General features: G+C 40.6%; 1 protein-coding gene and 1 pseudogene across 1 annotated transcript in view; both read left to right on the top strand.

Moving 5' to 3' along the window:
- SLC35F1 (solute carrier family 35 member F1) overlaps positions 1–21,100 on the top strand; it is a 385,119-nt gene that overhangs the window by 16,975 nt on the left and 347,044 nt on the right. The window lies entirely within an intron of this gene.
- LOC123325546 lies at positions 16,795–16,914 on the top strand (annotated as a pseudogene).

Here is a 21,100-nt window from a genome sequence, read left to right as displayed (position 1 = left end):
GGGAAAATTAAACAAGATTAGATTTATATCCTTTGCATGTGTGCTGCAGTGAAAGCATAGTTAGGAGATGCAAACATATAAGGTTAGGTCTCTACTCTCAAGTATATTTTAATCTAGTTAATCGGTTATTGTTTCAGCCAATCAGTTAAACTGCTTTCCTCTTAAGAACTGAAATTTGTCACAAGGAAAGTTAGGAACATTACTAGAAGGTGTCTTTGGAACATGGGACACTGGGCATGAGAAAAGGTCTGGTTGGATTTTTATAGTGTGGTCGTTTGTACCACTAGAGAGCTATAAGCATTTTTGGTTGGAGGAGAAGAACCCACAAGCATGGGAGAGCACCACAGATCAACTTTGCTGGCTTTGGAGTATGGCCAGGGCTCTCCACCGGTGCGGTCAATCATCACCTCCCAGAAGATTTTCAGAGGCATACTGGTCAATAATGTGTCGATGCAACAACGATGAGAATTTTGACATGTCATTTGAAATAGGTGGTCACTAAATCCCTGTACGGCTCTTACGGTGTATGATTATACATGACAATAAAGCCCAAAGACCCTCTGACAAGTCAAATGAAGTTTATTTTTAAAGCATATATGTAGCCTTTCTTCTTCGGGTGCTGGTACCTCCGAATAAAATGACAGCCCAGCCATTTCAGGAGTGGTTCATATGTGCTTGTGTCCTGGGGGCAAAGAACCCATGCCGACAGTTTAACTGAAGTTCCAACCCGAGAATTATTTGTTACCTCAGTGTGTTTAGATAAACGCTACGAAGGCGGACTCAGGATAACTTGACAAGTTATCTGCACTGGAATAGAATGGAAATTAGCGTAATGTTTTCTCAATTAGCTTAGTTGGCTTTTTTTAAAAAATTAATTTATTTATTTAATTTTTTTATTCTTATGTTAATCCCCATACATTACATCATTAGTTTTAGATGTAGTGTTCCATGATTCATTGTTTGTGCATAACACCCAGTGCTCCATGCAGAATGTGCCCTCCTCAATACCCATCGCCAGGCTAACCCATCCTCCCACCCCCTCCCCTCTAGAACCCTGTTTGTTTTTCAGAGTCCATCCTCTCTCATGGTTCGTCTACCCCTCCGATTTCCCCCCCTTCATTCTTCCCCTCCTGCTACCTTCTTCTTTTTTTTTTTCCTTAACATATATTGCATTATTTGTTTCAGAGGTACAGATCTGAGATTCAATAGGCATAGAGGGTACATACCTCAATATCATAAAAGCCATCTATGAAAAACCTATAGCTTAGTTGGCTTTTAAATCTCTGCTCCAGAACACACAGATGTGACCCACGGAGGAGCAGGATAGTGCCAGCGGGTTACTCACTGTAACAGCCTTTCCCCCCTCTCTCCGGCCGTTGTTGCATCACTGAGACCGGACGTTTTATCCGCTGTGCAGTGACGAGACTTCTGCTTTATGACATTATCAAAGATCTGCGTACATAAAAAAGAGTAATGAAGCCATTTGGCTTACATTCTTGCTATCATTTGTATTGCCTCTGCGCAGGGTTGAGTGAAGCAGTTTCTGTCGCTGCTGTAAGCAATAAGCCTCGAGATGTTAAATGCTGACTCAACATAAGCATGTCTGCAGAAGAAGATGATTAACTTGAAGGGAAGCTAGCGTCAGCAGGAAGAAATACAACCACACATTCAAAAGGGACATGGAGTATTTACATGTGACATCTTTAGGAGCTATTGCAAATAGAGAAAAATATAGTAGTGTTAGGTGGAAATAAGTGTACTCTTTTGCTTCTGTCCTTGGCATTGGAGAGTTTTTTGTCCTTCAGAGTCTCCTGTTGGTTCCATCAGTAGTGCATCCATTTTGCCCCAGATGGTTCTTATAAGCCAATTAGTTCTTGGCATTCGTCTGGATTCTGGAGCTGGCGGATTGTTGTCAGTCTTGGGGCAAGCACAGGTCCCAGGTTGGTCCAATCAGATTGAAGGGAAGCACTGAGGTTTGATGGCGGGGGGAAGAGATTTCTTTTTCTCTGTTGGATTCGATCAAGGAGAAACCATCTTGCTATGGCTGTTACTGTCAGCCACCTTATGACCCTGAAGGAAACCAGCCTTCGGATGTCAGTGATGCTGAGGACAGCAGAGTGGAGACCGGGAAAGTGTCTGCATCCTTGAAGATAGTATCGATATAAAGCCACCTGCTTAGAGATTGCTCTGTCGCCAGACTTCCATGATATGGCATCATATCTATCCTAACCGTTTAGGCCAGGTTCAGTCGAGATTTGTTTTACTTGCAGTTGAGAGCTTCCGTAACTGATACACATTTCTCTAACTTTGCCCTAAAACCGACAACTTTCTATGAATACCCGCCAGGACCTTTTCATCTCTTTCAGTATGGACACAAGGAAGAGCAGAGGCAGTTTGCTCGAGTGTGTGGTGTGGAGAGTTAATTTTCCAGGATGCGATTGCACAGAGAGTAGAAGGAATGGGCTCCTGTGACTGGTAGAGGTCACGGACAGCCACACCAGTCTGTGGCACCTTTGGTAATCCCTAGGTGCTCTGGATTAGACAAATACGTTGAGGAGATTGGAGTGTTGGATGTTAGACTCCCCCATCACATCAGCCATTTATTCATTTGTTCGATAAGCATTTATTTTGAGCCTGCTTTGTGCCAGGCTGGTGCGAGGCACCACGTGTAGGAAAGATCTCATAGAGGTACAGTGGAGAAGCATGGGATGCCTGAAATGCGGGACTGGGGAAGGCATCTGAGCACGTGACAGCTAAACTGGCAGCTGGAGGATGAGGAGGACTCCACCAGACTCCGCCAGAATAAAGAGAGGAGTGTGTGTGTGTGTGCATGTGTGTGGCAGGGGTTTAGAGGGAATGGTGTTTTAGACAGAGGAAACATCACCTCAGAAGACTGTGAGGGTGAAAGCGTGGTGCATTCTGGGGGATGGAAGCAGTTCAGATGGCTGTGGATCCACGTGTGAGGGAGAGCGATGGTAGAGGCCGCCAGAGTAGGTAGGGGTCAGATCATGGAGGGCTTTGGAAGTTTGTTCAGTTGGCTGTGCTTTATCTTAAGAGCACTGAGCAGTGTTGAGGCTCTAAGCAGAAGAATGACATCACCAATTCACATTTTCATAAGCTCTGGCTGCCTGCAGTATAAACAGTGAATTTGAGCACAGCAAGATTGTTGCAAGGAGCCCAGCCAGAGGACAGTTCCAGAGGAGAAATGGCGAGTTATGACGCTCCCCTAATCTGTCTTTTCTGAAGCCATGGGTCTTGATTGTAGTTGCTACTTAGGAGAAAGGTGAATTGGGTTTATGGTGGTCAGCCTTTGATTTCATTTGGTGTTAACAATGGCATGACCTCAGGCAAGATACCTCAACTCTCTTGAGTTTTGGTTTCCTCATCTGTGAAATTACACAAGAGCACCTACCTCATAGGGTCATTGGGGAGAGTTAAGTAAGATAATATATTTATAGCTCTTGGCGCCATGCCTGAAACATATTAGCCATATTATTATTAATACTTAGCCTAATAAATGTGCAAGGAAGGGGCACAAGAAAGAAGGCAGAAGAAGAGTTTTCTGTCTGAGTTCCTTTGTAGTCTGGGAGTTGAGAGTCACACCAGCATCTTATTTTCCTGGGGAGCAGGACTTGTATTTATTGTATAGGCAGCAAATTTCCAATCATACTTGCTCCTGGAAGGCAAAGAAATAGAAATCAAGACCAAAAAATGATAGTGCAAGGCATGCTGAGTTTGGGGTAAGAAAAAAAGGAGAGAAGCGATGTTGAACTCACAGGGCAGGGGGAGAAGGAGGCCTGGACCTGAGAGATGCTGGGAGCAAGGGCTTCCCAAAACCTGTGGCTTCTCCGCAGTGACAGCATTCTTCAGGGACACGCCTCGAGGCTCCAGATGAAAGCAGGAGACAGGTGTATTTGTTTTACAGTAGGGGCTTTTGTTTGTTTGTTTTTTTAAATTCTGGAGAGCAGCTGTCATGTAGTAGATACGTATTCAACCGATATTTGTTGAGTGAATGACTGTGAAGAGACTGACGCGCTTCTTCTGCCGAGCTTTGAGTTCTGGGGTCAGAATTTCTGCCTGAGGCATAAGCACATGCCGGGGGTGGGTTCCCTTCCTTGGCCACCTACAAAGCAGCCTTGTATTGCCCTTGCAATTAATAGAGAAGCTAATGAGAGAGGCCAATCAATGGCTGATGAACTGATTGCTGGAGAGAGATTTCTCAAGTCAGAGTTTGAAAGAGAAGAATGGATTCTTCCCTTGGGCTACGGAGGCGGCTGTGTTTAGTCAGCAGGTGTGACAGCTTTTAAGAGGCCTTTGGCGGAGTTTCCTTCTGCTTCCATTTCATCCCAAATATGTAACTTTCATCCCTTTCATTGCCGAAACATGCTGCTTTATGGGTGTTCGCTGAGTAGAAAAGGGGATTGTGGGAAAGAATAATCAAGCGAAAGATACGTGAAGTGCCTTACATGGCCCCATCGTAAGTGGGCATTAAAGAAGAGAGAAGATGGCAAAGCCATCCACAGAGTGTGGGTGGAAGAAGGATTCGGCAGGTGGACACTGCTCCCTGCTGAACGTGGAGGAGATTTCTCTGCATCACCGGAGCTCATGCGTGCCTTTCAGCTTCCTTAGTCTGAATCCATTACTGTACGCAGAGCCTTGGATTATAATTTACGATGTCAATACTTATTAGTCAGGAAAGGGCCAATCAGTTTTCTTTGTGCCTTGCTTAAAAACAAACAAATCCCCTCCAAATCAGTTGGCGAAAACATGACGACTTAATACTCTACACGGTTCTGAGATGAGAACTGGGCCTCCAGAACAGTTATTTCCTATGATAAGTTTCTAACCACACCTTAGATTCATGCCAGGGATTGATAAAGTGTAAGCCACAAATAGTAGTTTGCTCTTTGTTCATATGTTCCTCTGTGAGATACCATACTTAGGTCTTGGATGAAGACAGCCTGGAAATTTCTTGCTTCTTGGAGAACAGTTGTGGAAGTTCAATTCTCAATTGAATACACTAGGGCCTTACTTCAGTGAGCTGTACATCGCCTGCCATTCTGGATCACTTCTGACCAGTACTACAGAGGGGCTGGGGAACAGCTAGACAAGTCAAGTCATGATGATTATACAAGTCAGGAGATGTGTGTGTGTGTGTGTGTGTGTGTATGTGTGTATGTGTGTATGTGTGTATATATACACATATATATAATAAGTATTTTAATACGTTATATATTAAATACATTTCTATCTGTTATAAATACAAATAAATATGTGTATATACCTTATGTGTATATATGTTAGGTATGTATATGCATATGTATTTATATATTTTTATGTATAAATAAATATGTATATATGTGTAGGTATGTGTGCATATATATAGAGAGAGAGAGAATAAGAAAGAGAGAGAAAGAGAAACAGAGAGAGAGGGAGTGAGAATTTATTTTAAAGAATCAGTTCATGCAGTTGTGGGGGCAGGCAAGTCCAAAATCTCTAGGGCAGTACAACAGGCTGGAAATTCAGATTTCTGTTACAGTCTTGAGGCAAAATTACTTTTCCAAGAAACCTCAGTTTTTGCTCTGAAAGCCTTCAGTTGATTGGATGAGACCCACCCTCATTATTCGAGGTAATCAGCTTTACTTAAAGTCAGCTGATTGTAAATGTCAGTCACATCTATAAATACACTGATAGCAGCCTCTGGACTAGTGCTTGGCTAAATACCTGGGCGCAGTAACCTAGCTGAGCTGACACATAAAATGAACTGTCACAGTGATGGTGATGGTGATGGTGATGTTTGCAGCCCTCGGATGTCCTGGCATCACCACATATCAGTCACTGTGCCAAGTGCCTTACGTATATTATCCTGTTTAATCCTCTGAAACCTTCATCTGCATTTTAAAGATGAAGCTATTGAGTCAGAAAGGTTGCTCAGTTGCCCAAAGTCACACAGACCCTGAGTGACGTTGCTAGAACTTGGTCCCGAAACCCAGGCTATTATGTGGCACTTCGTACAGCAGATATCAGTTGATACTACTCTGTTTCCTCCCAGAGACAGAAACCCAACTCAAGCTGGGCTGCAATTTATTGTCTCATGTTTTTGAGAAGTCTGAGGTGACTAGCCTCAGGCACAGCTGGATCCAGGGGCTAAAAGGATGTCCTCAGGACTGCCTTTTGCTCCACTACTTGAGTCTACTTATTGCTTTTAGCTTTATTCTGTAGACAGGCTTTCTCCATGAGGAAGGCAGGATTTACGTCTTCTGACTCAGCAAGCAGAGTAGAAAGGGGCTTTGCTTTTCTACAGCCTTATAGCAATTCCAGGAAATGACTTTGGCCTGGCTTGGGTTATATACTTATTCCTGGTTTAATTCTTAGGTCCCAAACCTGCAGCTCTGTGGTCTGTACTGCCTGGCTTGACTCTGGGTTGGAAGACATCATGATGGAAAACACACTAGAACCGGTAGAATGAGGGAGGGCATTGCCACCCTCCGGCCTCCCGCCACTGACAGCTCCCCACGAACACCTCCTTGGAAAGGAAACTCCCCAGTGGATACCTCCTAGGACAGGACTGTGTGTGACAGTTTCACGTTCCCCAGTGATAGAAGTTCCTTGAAGCCATTGTTGTGGGAACACTGTTTTTAGTGCTTTGGCTTGTTTGAAGGGAAAGTCAGCCCTAAACTATATAGAATTTAAATACAGAAATTTAATTTTTTTCCTCTGACTCAAAGCACAGGACCTAAGCAAACTTCTTTTCTAGGCTTTAATGCTAAATTAGCTTCCCAGTAAGTACCTGCACATCAAAGGCTGTCTTTGGGGAAGGTAGTGTGCAACCTCATGCTCATATCCCTTCATCCTTTCTAACTGCAGATCACAGACTACCTTGAAATATAGTTGTTTGTATTCCAATCTGATCTTTCTTCGATTGTGAGCAATTAGGGGCAGGGCCCAATCTTACTTCTTTTAGTAACTCTGTAGTTCCTGGCACAGATTTCTGTCACAGTGGGTACACAGTAAGTGCTTCTGAGCAAGTGAATGAATCTGAATTATTATGGAGTAAAATAATCCATTGCGTGCTGCACTCAGAGTTCTTCAGGGTAAATTTTTAAAGGGGCACAGCGCAGAACAAGAGTTAGGGGCACTGGTCTGGGTCAGACTGCTTGGGTTTGAATCCTTTACCCTGGCTTTCTGTAAACCTCCATACCTCATCTATCAAACAGAGATTATGATAGTATTGACCACACAGAGGTCTTATGAGATCTATCGTAAGTACTTGGTCCATGGTTAGTACTCAGTAAGCATTAGCTAACACAACTACAGTTGTTAGTTGGTTGTTTTTGATGCTAGAAGGTCACCGGGCCCTGTTTGAACCTGGCAAGCGTTTGATTTGTTATGCTCTGTTGTGCCTCTGTCACATATCCGAATTTAAGTCTACTCTTGCTTGCGTTGCAAAAGAAAGACGTATCTTTCAAAACATAGCTTTCCCTTGCTCTTTTATTAAAAATAATACTAGTGTCTGTCCCGATAAAGCTGTAACAAAAACAAACACACACACAAACGAGATTAGCGTACAGGTGGTTTGTTCTCGAAGGGTCCCAGTCTCAGGACTTTAGCATGATAAAGCTGCACCTGGTTCCTTTGGTGAGGCCCCAAGACACTTCTCAAGTTGCCAGATCTATTTTCACAGTGAATGTGGCCCATTTCTAAGTTAGTGGTCGTCTAGTGGCTTAAACTCTATCGTATTTACTCTTGTATGGTTCAGTCAGTGCTTGGCACATCATTTGATAATCTTTCCATCCCAAATGTGTCCAAGTCATCCCGAGGGGTTTTTCACCTTGCAGGGAGATGCACTGAATCATGAGAGTGAGGGAAGGTCGGGTGGCGTGTGCCCAGGCTTCTCTGGAATCCTCTCTGGGTTTCCACAGTGGGGAGGATGAGAACCGCCTGTAGAGGTCTCTTGCCTTGCTACATACAGTATAGACAGAGAACTACGGGGGCAGTTATCTGCTTAACTGTTGCCATTGGTTTCTCAGAAACTATGGATAAAGTGGTGCCTCCAGATGGAGGTGGGCAAATACCCTTGTTGCTTTTACTATTGTTGCCTAAAACAGTTTCAGTTTTTTTTAACTATTGTTATTGCTGTTTCACGGGAAAGGAAACCTAGGCATAAGAAGTTTAAGAGAACAGAGCAAGTAGCCAAAGATTTGAATTCAGTTGGCTTTAGAGTCTGTTATCCTAACCACCACACTACTGACAAATTTGTCAAAAAAGAACACCTTTTAAAGCCTCTTGTGGTCTCTGCCCAGATAAATTAACTTTCTGTACCCAAATCCAAGATGAAAAATGCTAAATGAGTCAAATCTCAGACAGATTGAGGATTTTCTTCTCGAAAGACCAAGACATTCAAATCCTTCATTTCTAAAAATTCACTTTGTGGTATGTGTGGTGTGAACTGCATCTTTTCAAGGAGTATATGAAGTTTTTGGGAAATGAACATCATTGGGACTTGCAGAAATTGGAGTAACTTGATGTTTGGTCCACGTTTCCCACAGGAGGCAGTTGGAAAATGAGAACGTGGGGAGGCTCTTGTGAATGTGTGGGATCCGGATTCCTGGGCTGGGCAAGCCAGCAGTGTGCCCATGGTCCATCCCCTGCCCTTACTGTCCGTAGCCTCCCCACCAGGCTTCTCAGAAGGTGCTGCTCAGAAAGCCAGTGGGAGCAAACCCTATTTCGTATGTTGATTTCGCTAAAGCTCTAAGGACAAGTTTAGAACTCGTTTGATTTCTGCCTTTGGTGCTTCATAACTAAGAATTGCACAGACTTCTCCTGATCCTTGTGAAATGAATATGATGCATTACTGAGATAGTCACAGATGGGACTACAGTACTCATGATGATAGTCAATCCTTCTCTTCCAGTTTCCACTCTTCCTAATGCCCCTTGGACATGAGACACTGTTAGGACTTACAAACCTTGTATATTTGCAGCTGAAGTCATTTCTCCATGCATAATATAGTCAGTATTTAGACTCCTATTCCTTCTGTTTTTCTCCCTTCCAACAAAAGCAAGCCCTATGAAACACTGCAAATTGTATTGTTTAGAGTAGCAAATTATCTTTAAAACATCATACTTCAGGGCCTCCCATCTTCTTGGAAGCATGTATTTTTTTAAAAAAGAAGGTATATCACACTCACAATATTTCTAAGTAAGCATAGATGTTTTGTGATAAAGTGGTTGCCATGGTGATTAATCACCTCCCAAAAAGAATAGTGGAGAGTATAAATCCATGTAAATTACCCAGAACACTAGTTAGAACAGCCCCCTGGGCACCTCAGTTTATGACGAATTTTGGGGAAAAAAAAAAGAAAGAAAGAAAAAGAGGATGTTTTCCTCTTTTTTCTTTCATGGAAAGAGGGCTAGAGAAAGCTGCTTTTGTGCTCTGATGGCCCAGCCCTGTCCCTTCCCATTGGCAAGTGCCAGAAGCTTGCAGAGCAGGGAAGCAGTCACTCTAGCTGACAGAGAGGGCTCTTGTGATAACAAATTGCAAAATACTCTTGGGCATGGCGGGGTCCATGACTTTATGAATATTCTGCATTCAGATTCTGAATCGCCTGTGCACTTTCTAGGACCTCGTGAGAACTCAGAGCTCAGTGTTCACTCCTTTGGCTCATGTTCTTCTGCTTGTCTTGACCTAGGTCTTCTTTCACATCGAAGTGGAATTTGCCACTGACTTCTGTTCAGTCTGAATAACAAAAGTGGAAATTATTTTAAAGGTTGACTGTTGAGCAGGGGTCTTCTGAGACAGAGCAAGGCGTTGTGGAGGAACATTCATGAACTACAAGAAGAGGGCTCCAAAGAGAGTGAGCAGCTAGAGGGTGATTTCCAAAATTTAAACTATGGTGAGCAGTGCCAGTTGCACACAGGATAGGGTTTGCCTTTTCACCTGCTCCTCGTAGGTCAAAAACCGTAGCTTGCAGTCCTCTTAAAGACAGTCTGTCCTTCAGAAGTGTGGTGCAGTTTGGTGCGGCTGGTGGATAGAGCTATTCCTGACTGAAAGGATTTCTTGTAGGAAGGCCGATGGAAACAAGTGAATATGGTGGAGGTATTTTTGGCTAAGATGATTCAAGGAATTAAGTAAGATATTCTGTGACAATATTGGGAAGAGAAATTTTGATTAAGGAATATCTGACATTTATTAAAGATACATTTTAAAAATAGATTAATAGTCACAAAGAGAAGCCTCAATATTTCATATGCAGGTTCACCTCATTTTATGGAAGGTATTTTTAAAAGTCATTTATAGGAGCGCCTGGCTGGCTCGGTCGGTAGAGCATGTGACTCTTGATCTCAGGGTTTTGAGTTTGAGCCCCATGATGGGAGTGGAACCTACTTAAAAAAAAAATGATTTATAAAGTGAATTTTAGTCTCAATAAGTGCAAAGTTGCCTTTGGTAGAATTCGTTTCCTAGTTATGAAAGTTATAATTTATTATTTTGGGACAATATTTGGTTAGGATAGAAATATCAAACACAAGAGTAAAATAAAGCATTATATTTAATGGTTTCATTTAAATGAAGACAATTCTTTTCTGATTTTGCTGTATAAAATAAATTTCAAGATAGGCAATTTTTTCATGATTGACTCAACAATAAGATAGAGTTCAGTGTCACAGTGTAGCCCTATAGAGCCTCTTGGCACAAAACTCATTTAGCCATTCTCAAATAATTTGTACACAAATTCTACACCAAGCAAATCTACCACTCTATCCCACTGAATGGATTTTACTTTCTGGCAAATATTATAGCTTACTTTTTACCTCCTTTTAGTACCCCTTGCATTAAACAAGTCTGAATATAAGAAGAGAGTTCTAATTTTTTCAATATTTTAGTCAATGCTGGGACTTCTAGCCGTGAGATATGGTAAGATGGAGTACCACAATTGGAGACATAGAAAGGGAAGGAAATTCAAGATCAGTTATAGTAATTGTAGTGTTTCCAATCAGAGTCAACAGAATTAGATTTTATGTCATCTGTGTGAATACTTATCTCTTATAGGAAGGATTTATTCTCTCAGCTTAATAAAGTCCAAATAGTTTCAATATACATCACTGCAGTTAGCCAGGCCATTGTGACCTCCCCCTTACTTCTCAAAATTTTCTACTAACCATGTCACTAGTGGACATACTGTGATTGAGTTACAGGAACCAACAATTTATGAGCATCTACGAAGTGCTGGGTACTGTGGATCTCCTTTAGTCTGTACACCAGCCTTGCGCAGATCATCTGTTACCAAACAAGGAAACGGGTTCAGAGAAGTTACGTAAGTTGTTCAAGCTGACGTGGACAATACCATAGCTGAGATTCAAACCAAGGTCTGTCTTATTACAAAACCCTTGCTCTTTTTCTAGCTAATACTTTTCAGGTGTTTTAGGCAGCAGAATTCCTCTTTTTGTCCTATATGAAATTTTACCAGGAACAACATCACACTTAACTGTTAGAAGAAATGACCGAGTAGCTCAGCTGTATGAATTCTTCATTATTTGGTGAAAGCACATCCTTGTTGGTGGAAGCCCTGAAGAATCTCATGAGAGCCTGAGCATTCTGGGAGGACTTGGTGTGAAGCCTACTGCAAGGGCAGGCTGCCTGCAGCTGCCTGGAACACTGCTAGGTCTGGGAGGCTGGGAGACTCTGCTGCTTAGAAAACCATGTGTTTCTTCAACTCATCTTAAAACAGGGTAATAGATTAGGTACATGCACAATAGGTAGCAGAACTTTTTGACTAATATCAAATGAAAAGAGTGGTTTCTGTGACCTAGTCACAACACTGGGGAAACAAGGCTCCCTAGAGTGCAGGAATTTAATTTTTAACATGTTTCTCATCTGGTGAATGACTTTGCTCTGTGTTTCTTTTCTCAACTTGACCTGTTTTGTGCTAGTCCTCATCACTGTCTAATTCAGGTCAGAACAGGATCATAACTGTTTCCGTGTTAGCTACATTGAAGTTGAGAGAGGTGAGGTGAGTTGAACACAAAATTGGCAGTCACGAATTCCAAGTGGCATTCCTAATTGCTGCTTTGACTTTGGCAAAACCACTTATTTAAGATTATGATTTTTAGCCCAAAGGGATAATACGGTTTCCCTCTTCAAATCTCTTTTCCTTTTTTTTTTTTCAGCCTCCTTCTTGAACTGTTAAGTCCTGGGATTTCAAAGCACTCTTTTCCCAAAGGAGGGCAATATTTATTTCCCTGGGGTAACACCAGCCAGTAGATTCCATAAAATATTCCACTGCAGGACTTTTGTTTTTTCTTTGGTCTTATTCTGTTTCTCAGAGTTTATCTGCCCCTTCCTCCTCATTGGGCCTGTAATAATTTTGCAGTCACCACTTAAAAAAATATAAGTGGTGATCAAAGAAATCTGTAAAACTTCGATGTATGTCTAAGTATTTGGAAAACATTACTTAATAATGATCAAGTTGTGTCCCATGTCTTCCTCATGTATTTATTTTTTTGTCATTTTTTTGCTATTTATTTTTTTTTCCTTATTTTTTTGTCATATATCCACTCCAAAAGAATTTATAATTCTTTTGGAGTGGATATATGAGTGGCAAACTTTCAAAGTCCTTGCATTTAAAAAAAAAAAATGTCCTTTTTTCCCCTTGAAGGCTAGTTTGGCTGAGTCCTGGTTTTATGCTCAAATTTATTTTCTGCCAGAACTTTGAAGTTATTTTCCATTTTCTTTTAGCATCTAGTGTTGCCCTAGAGAATTCTGAAGTTAAAATGAGCCTTGTTCCTTTGCAGGAAACCTGATTTTCTCTCTGGAAGCTTTTAGGAACCTCTCTATTTTTGGTATTGAAATTTTACCACATTGTGTCCACATGTGGACTCTAAAATTCATTCTGCTGAGCTTGTACTAGGCTGTGGCAATTTGAATACATGTCTTTCTTTGAGAAATGTTTTCTGTACTCTGTCTTCTTTGGTCTTGAAACTCCTATGAGGTAGATGTTGGAACTTTTATACATCTCTCTAATCCTAAACTTCTCTCACTAACTTTGCCTTTTTTTTGGTCACTTTGCAGTGTCTGTAGGAGCATTTTTGACTTGATCTAACTTGCTAATTTATTCTAAAGCTAGTGTCCATTTTGCTCTTCAAAATACTTACTGATTTTTAATTTCTATAATCATACATTTTCCCCGAAGAATCTCAGATTATTTCTTATACGGTCTAATATTATTCTTGAATGCAATAGCCTATCTTATTCACATGAGGACATCTGCTATACAGTCTGTTTTCATTATTCACAGTAGTTATGCTCTATAAAGCACCATGAATTAGTAAATTAGCTAATACTGAATTAGTGAATATTGAACCATTGTTCCTAGGGGAAATACAGGATTAGGTGCCTGTGAGTTTCTGGTCATATTTTCATCAACTGATCAATAAATAACTTTCTTTTTTGTATGTTTTTGTTGAAGACACCTTATTTAATATGTATTATTGACTCATAAACATTGAACTTACAGCCAATAGTGCTATAATTCGTCTTTTTTTTTTTTAAAGATTTTATTTATTTATTTGACAGAGACACAGTGAGGGAGGGAACACAAGCTGGGGGAGTGGGAGAGGGAGAAGCAGGCTTCCCGCAGAGTGGGGAGCCCGATGCGGGGCTCAATCCCAGGATTCTGGGATCATGACCTGAGCTGAAGGCAGACGCTTAAAGACTGAGCCACCCAGGCGCCCCTACTATAATTCATGTCTTAATGAAGTTATTGAACACAGGTATTTTCTCTATTAAGCACGTCACAGCCTTCTGGTGGTTAGAAACACCAGACAGAACTTCAGTGCTGCACTTGGGGGCCATCTTAAACAGAGAAATCACCAACAAAAAGCACAAAAATGTGAAAAACACGGCACTCAGCACACCACAAAAAAGACACTTGCGTACAGTATGAGAGCTGAAACAAGAAGGCATAGTTTGCCTTGTTTTCATCTACCTGGAATGTGCACATCAGGTGACTCAAAAATTTCATCACTCTACATATGTCTGTCATAGACCTTGAAAGTGCCACCAGTGTTGATTTGGGAATTACAAATAAATTTTATCAAATAGGCACATTCACAGATACGGGATCCACAAATGTGAGGATCAACTATACTTTTTTCAAAGTTACCTTTTCTTTGTTCTATTGAGTTGTTTCTTTAGATGTTTCTGGTTTTCTTTATTCAATTTGGTGCCTTCTCTCATAGGGTTGGTTTTCCTAAAGTATTTGGTAATTCTTGTTCGTGTTCATTTTTATATTTGAGAGTCCTTGCTTACTTACCTGGAAATAATGTTTCTGTTTACCAGAATCTGCCTCCTTTGTTGGAGAGAGAGAGCTGGGGTATGCTGCCATGCGTGGTGTTCAAATGCTCATCGGATGTGGGGACTCTGTGTTCTTTTTGGGCGGTGGCAATCCAAGTCCCTCTCCAATCTGCTCTCCTCTCATGCCCAGGGATGGGTACTGCTGCTACTGTGGTTGGCAGGGAGGGGGGAGTCATGAAAGGGGGGAGTGTGGGACATGCTGAACCCTTTACCAGCCAATTACTGAGGCTCTTTCTTCAGGATTCTTTCCTGCTACCTGGTCTGTCATCTCTGAGGTTTGAGTGTCCCAGAGTTGCTCTCACCTTTGCAGCAGATTTCTCCTCCGTGTCGTCTGGGTTGTGGTTTTTTCCTATCAGTAGGATTCTGTCAGTCTTTCATTTTTGGAAGTCCTCAAAGTTTCTGTCCATCAATTCTACTCATTCTTATTTTCCAGCACTGTTGTGAATCTTTTCTTTTTAAAAACAGATTTTCTGGTATATATAGGAAATTGAGGTGGGAGTAGATCGGCATGAAGCCTTAGTCTGTCATTTTGATCTAAATCCATACTACTTTAATTAGAAAAAAAATAACAGTTATTTTTAAAAGAAAATTCATGTTTTTCAAATGTTCCAGATGAAAATGTTTCAGTTCTGGATTTCAAGGCACGATTGTATAGAATTCTTTATTGGTGGCTTATGTGCGGATCTATAAGAACATATCAGTAGATTCTAATTTATAATTGTTACAGTTATATTTATTATTGCATGGATTATTTTTATTTTCATGATTATTGGAAGATACTTTACTAATTACATTTTTATATGAGCACCTTCTGTACTCTAATATATCTGTATCATAACAGTAATGTCAAGTACTTTATGGTTCATTATCTCATTTAATTTTCACAGAGGTCTTATAAGGTAGTGGTTGTCATTTTCATTTTTGAGGATGAGGAAACAGGTTCACTGACCTGAATTTTCCAGTGGGTCCCAAATATGTAGTGGAGCTGGATCTGACCCTGTTAGCTTTCTGGCTGTAAGTTCACCAATGCATCACTTATCTTATGGGAGATTTGCACTTGTTCCGCAATGCGGAATTATTAGCTCATAGTTCATGTGCTCATGCACATAAAAATCAGGAAGATATGTAATATGCATTATGAGAAATGAGATCTACATTGGAGAAACTGTGTAGTAAACATTTAGACATATGCTACAGCCTTCTGTTATTGGATTCTTCTTCATGTTAGAATAAATAACTGTTTAAAAGTGCATCTTCCAGGGTGCTTGGGTGGCTCAGTCGTTAGGAGTCTGCCTTCGGCTCGGGTCATGATCCCAGGGTCCTGGGATTGAGCCCTGCATCGGGCTCCCTGCTTGGCGGAGAGCCTGCTTCTCCCTCTCCCATGCCCCCTGCTTGTGTTCCCTCTCTCACTGTGTCTCTCTCTGTCAAATAAATAAATAAAATTTTTATTAAAAAAAAGTGCATCTTTCTAAAAACAAATTAATGGTCAATTTAGTGTCATTAGTGACCATTAAAAAATTCTTTTCCAATTTTTAAAAAAGATTTATTTATTTATTTGACAGAGAGAGAGACAGAGAGAGAGAACGTGAGCAGGAGGAGCGGCAGAAGGAGAGGGAGAAGCAGACTCCCCGCTGAGCAGGGAACCCGATGCGGGCTTGATCCCAGGAACCTGGGATCATGACCTGAGCTGAAGGCAGACGCTTAACCACCTGAGCCACCTAGGTGCCCCCCTTTCCAATTTAAGGCATAACAATCAACCATTTATTTAAGGAAAATAACTCTGCTCTCCCCAGGGTTTTTCATTTGAATAAACATAAAATAAATCAAGAAATACTGTACTTAGCAAGCCTCTAGCTCAGAACAGCTCAGAAATTCTTCTAAGATCCGTATTGCAAAAACTTAGGGGAGTTACCTAATTTTAAGTGGGAAAAGTCCTGCAGCTTTCATCTATAGAGATGGTGAGTATATTGGGTAAAGGCGAGAAGGTCTCAATTTCCAACTTTTCCATTTTGAGTTGCTTAAACTCAGAGTGAACTCAAATATAGGAACGTTCCCTGAGAACATGGCCTGAACAGGGCCTCATGCTATAGCCTCTTCTCTCCTCCTTCTCCTGTTTTTGATGGACCTGATTGGAAGAGAAGAGTTAGATCTCACACACATGCTTTGGAGACATAATTTCCTCTCTGTGGGTCACTGAACCATTCTTAGAGACTAATCCAATTATCTATCACATAAAGAGACATAAAAATGAAATACAAGCCCATAGAAATCAGGCCTTGGGCAGTAGGCCTAAAAAAAACCTGTGTTCCATGAGTCCCTTAACTCTTTACCCTCCCCACCCTTTTTTTGGTGGAATTAGGGAGGAGATGATTTGTTAAAATTCAAAGGTTTATATCTCTGCCGGATACTAGCTGCTAATCTGTTAGTCCAGGTCATCTGAGAAGCTTTGCCCAATGGCAGTATCATAGCCAATGAGGTTTATCCGAGGCGTGATTATTGCTAAGTCATCTGAGAAACATTTCACAGAAATAAATCTCACTGAAATTAAATTGGATAAGTTTGTTTCACAGGACCAGAAAAAAATGTCAACTCTCATGATTTTGGTGACTACTACTACATTACATCATGTTTACATTAATAACTAAACCCCACTGTTCTAAATCTCAGCATGTTCCAACAGAAGTTCCAGGCTCTTCCAGTAAACCCTGGAGAGTTGTCTCACATGCCTCACCATCAGTCAGGACTCCCCTGCCGGACTCCTTGTCCATTCTGCATGGAGCAGCCTGCCCCCCTCCTCCTGCCCTGCTCCCCTGACTGGCATTCGCCCAGCTGGAGGAGCAGATTCCTGCTGAGTCATTTAGGCTTCTGACAAGCTTCAACTTGCTCCAATAGCTTGGCCAACTCTTGAGGAGTGGGAGGGAAGATGTTTCCTCCCCTGCAAGGTCCCAGAACAAGGATTCTTGGGTCCAAACTGTGGCTGAGTTTAGTGCAATGGTTTTGCCAGATCACGTGTAAATTCTTTTCTAGCCTGGGATTTGTACATATCACCAAGTAGCTTTGTCTGAACGGATCTAAGTACCAACTTACTGAGTGCTGCACTCATACTTGCCTCTCTTGCCAACCTTCAGACCGTTTGGCTTCCTATGTTAGATAATTTTTGCCCTTAATATGGATTTTCTTCTGTGGGCAGTCCCCATTGTCCTCTCTGTACCCTAGCATCCATTCCTTTCACTTCCAAAGTTCTGCCAGATATACCTGTGTAGGCCTGGACTCTAAGTGGAGACATGATTCACGTGTGTCCCACCCCATGGCCCCCAAGGCCTCTCAGCCCTAATGTAAATCAGTGGATACAAATAGGTATTTTGAGAACAAGTGTCACTTAGCTCTACTTCCTAGACAGATCTGAGTCTTGCTTCAGCCCAGCCAAGTGCTACATGTAATTATATATCTTTTCCCCATGAGCTCTTCAAGAGGTATTTTTATGTTTTTTTTTTTTTTTAAGATTTTTATTTATTTGACAGAGAGATAGCGAGAGCAGGAACACAAGCAGGGGGAGTGGGAGAGGGAGAAGCAGGCTTCCCGCCGAGCAGGGAGCCCGATGTGGGACTCGATCCCAGGACCCTGGGATCATGACCTGAGCCAAAGGCAGACGCTTAACGACTGAGCCACCCAGGCGCCCCGAGGTATTTTTATGTTTAACAGCACATTATAGTATGCAAAGATTCTGTGGGCATTCTGGACCTTGATCTTCTGCAATGATGAGTGTTGCTTCTACTGATGAGTGTTGCTTCGTGGGGGCTGAGGGACCCCAGAGCCCATGGTCCAGCCCAGCATGAAAGGGAGAATGAGCTAAGAGGAACGAGCGTGCACCATCCCAGGTGTTTTCAGGCCAGGCCAGGACCATGCAGTGGGTGCTCTTTTAAGTCAGCCTTTCCTCTGCTCTCTGCTGATTACAGAGCCCCTCTGGTAATTAGCCATGACAGTTTAACCAAGTATGATGGTAGACATTCGCGTGGAGGAAGTATACAGGGAAATCAGTCTTCATTTGAAAATGAGCACAATAGGGGGAGAGAAATACATAAGGGTAAATAGCTGTTTCCTAGGCTCATTGCTTTTGATCTCTTATAAATCGATTTGCTGAATACGCAGTGAGACAAAAAAAGTAATACAGCCTTTGTTAACCATCAGGAGAAGCACTAGGCACTTTCTGTTGATGTGTTGGTGGAGGATGGAGTTTTCTTTTATCTCTCAGGGTCATCTGGGACATTTCATCTATACTAAGACTATATTTATTGCCTTTGTGTTTTTTTTTAGATTATGTCTCAGCATCTGAAACTCTTCTTAGAAATACAATAATGGCAACTTGCATTTGTGCCCATATGATGCTCACTGACCAAAAGGCAAGGCATCAAATTTGATCCCTGGTCACAATTTCCTTCCTTCAATATTTTAAGACCTGGTAGCCACATGCTGGCCATGCTGTTTATATTTGGTTTTGAGAATCTAGACATATCTTTCTGATTTATAAATTCCGTATTTAAAGAAAGTGTTTCCTAAAGCAAAACAAAGGCTCCAGTACTTCTTGAGAAAATCGGTACTTAGAATCAATTATTTTTAGGTTTTTATGCTTCAAATGAGAAAACATATTGGAAAGACTTTCTGCTATTTTAAAACATTTAGAAGCAAATTAGTCTTACCACATTGTTATAGTCAAGGTAAAGACCTAACTGTTTCATTCTTCTTCTGTTTCTATGATCAACGCAAGAAGGTTTATAAAATAGGGGTGACATCCTTGATGAAACCCTTAAGTCAAAACCAATCAATTACAATAGCAAAACCAATAACAACTACCATAATAATGAGTTTTCAAGTAAACCAAGAATCACAGAGAGGTCAAGGGCAGCTCATCTGGTTTTAAATGCCTACTTACCTTTATGCCAGTGACTTTCATTCTTTTCTTTCATACAATAGCTATTTGCTTTTGGAAATTATTGATTCTGTCACCAGTAATGCAATAGATTAGCTTTCACTTCAGAAACAAACTCATTCCATGGAGTGAGTTGTTCAAATACCACTGAAGATCTGAACCTATCTTTAAGCAGCCATATATATATTTCATCCCATTTCTTGTTTATTTGAGGCTTTTTCTGAATGAAAACAGCTCTTTTTTTTTTTTTTTTCCATATGGGATCTTCCATTCGTATCTGGAAAACACTCATAAAATTAACATGACTCAGTAGTTATTTTTTTTAAATTAGTTATTGTTCCTCCCCCAGGAGTTAGCTTAGCAGCTTTTCTTCTTCATCATCATATCATCATTTGCATAATAGTTACCTTACGTTTGAATACCTACTGTGTGCCAGGCACACCTCTTTCTCAAGATCATGAACATTATCATCAAGGAGGGGAATAAAATGGCCTAAGTGCCAATATGCATGGATTGTATAATGATTATCATTTAATCCTGTCAACAACACTTTGAAGTATCATTTCTTTTTGCAGACGTTGGTCCTTGCCAAAGTGCCTGACTCACTTAGGATTACATGAGTGCTGTGGTCTCACTGACAACAAAGCCCTTGCTCTCATTGTGGGTTTGGACCTAATTCTATTGTTGTTACAGAATATGAATATGTAATATGAATTATGTAAATACTATGAGCTTAAATATTGTAAATATCCAAGAAAAAGGAAGAGGGAGAACAATTTTTTTGTGTATGTGTATTCAAGAGATCAAAACCAGTTGGATACAGAATGTTTTGATGCTGAGTATGTTCATGACTTCATGTTTGTGAATTTAAACTTTTGATAACACCAATTAATTTTAGTCTTCTCTAAAAGCAACCTCCATTCTACACAGAACAGCCGTTCCATTTCTTAGTCTACTTTTATTTTACTGAAATTAATTTAACTGTATCACTTATATTTTGTATAATTTTTAAGACAATGACTTAATATTTTGTTCAGCTTTCTGGAACATATTAACATGTCAGTGATTATAGCCTCTGTCATTGAAGTTGTCTTTTTGTGATGTCCAAACTTCTTGATCTAATATTGGCATGATTGAAATTTTACCAGGAAGATTTAGTTCTTCCCTTAATGATTTGCCATTGCCAGTTTTGTGTCGGTTACATCTACTAAATCTGATTTTCCAAGATCGGCTTAGTAGTTATGATTGTCATTAGCCAGAGGACATGTGTGGTTTTAGCTATTGTAAATTTTCTTTTATGTTAGTTATTTTTACCAGTAATGCATTCATTTAGAAACAAATAAAAACCTAATAGTTTTCATTTCTTTCTTAGCCAGTCCATGAGAAAATTTTGATCAGTTTCTGTTAGTCCACAGTTTATCTTTTGTCAAAATATCATGCCAGTCTCAAATTCTTTTAATTCTCACGTAATCAAGAGTCAAGTGCATTGAGACAACTTTTATGTCAAATGCACTGATCTTGTTATTGATCCATATGGATTGAGTCTTACAGATCTTGCTGATGGATTTCTAAAATATATGATGCTTTATTTCAAATTCCATTTGACTTTGATATATGTGTCTGTTAACCAGATTGTTTGGTAGATAATTACAGCTGACTGATATTCATGTTGGGACTAGATCTGTGGAGGTTACCAAAAACACATTCTCCTAACCAATTTAAAAGTAGTTCTATGTTGTACAATGAAAATAATATAATGTTCTATGTCAGTTATACCTCAGTAAAAAAAAGTGGTTGTAGTTTTCTAACATATTAATTTGC

This window comes from Neomonachus schauinslandi, chromosome 8, assembly GCF_002201575.2.
Source record: "Neomonachus schauinslandi chromosome 8, ASM220157v2, whole genome shotgun sequence".
Taxonomy (NCBI): Eukaryota; Metazoa; Chordata; class Mammalia; order Carnivora; family Phocidae; genus Neomonachus; species Neomonachus schauinslandi.
The sequence above is the reverse complement of the archived record's forward strand: the minus strand, read 5'-3'. Positions and strand labels throughout refer to the sequence as shown.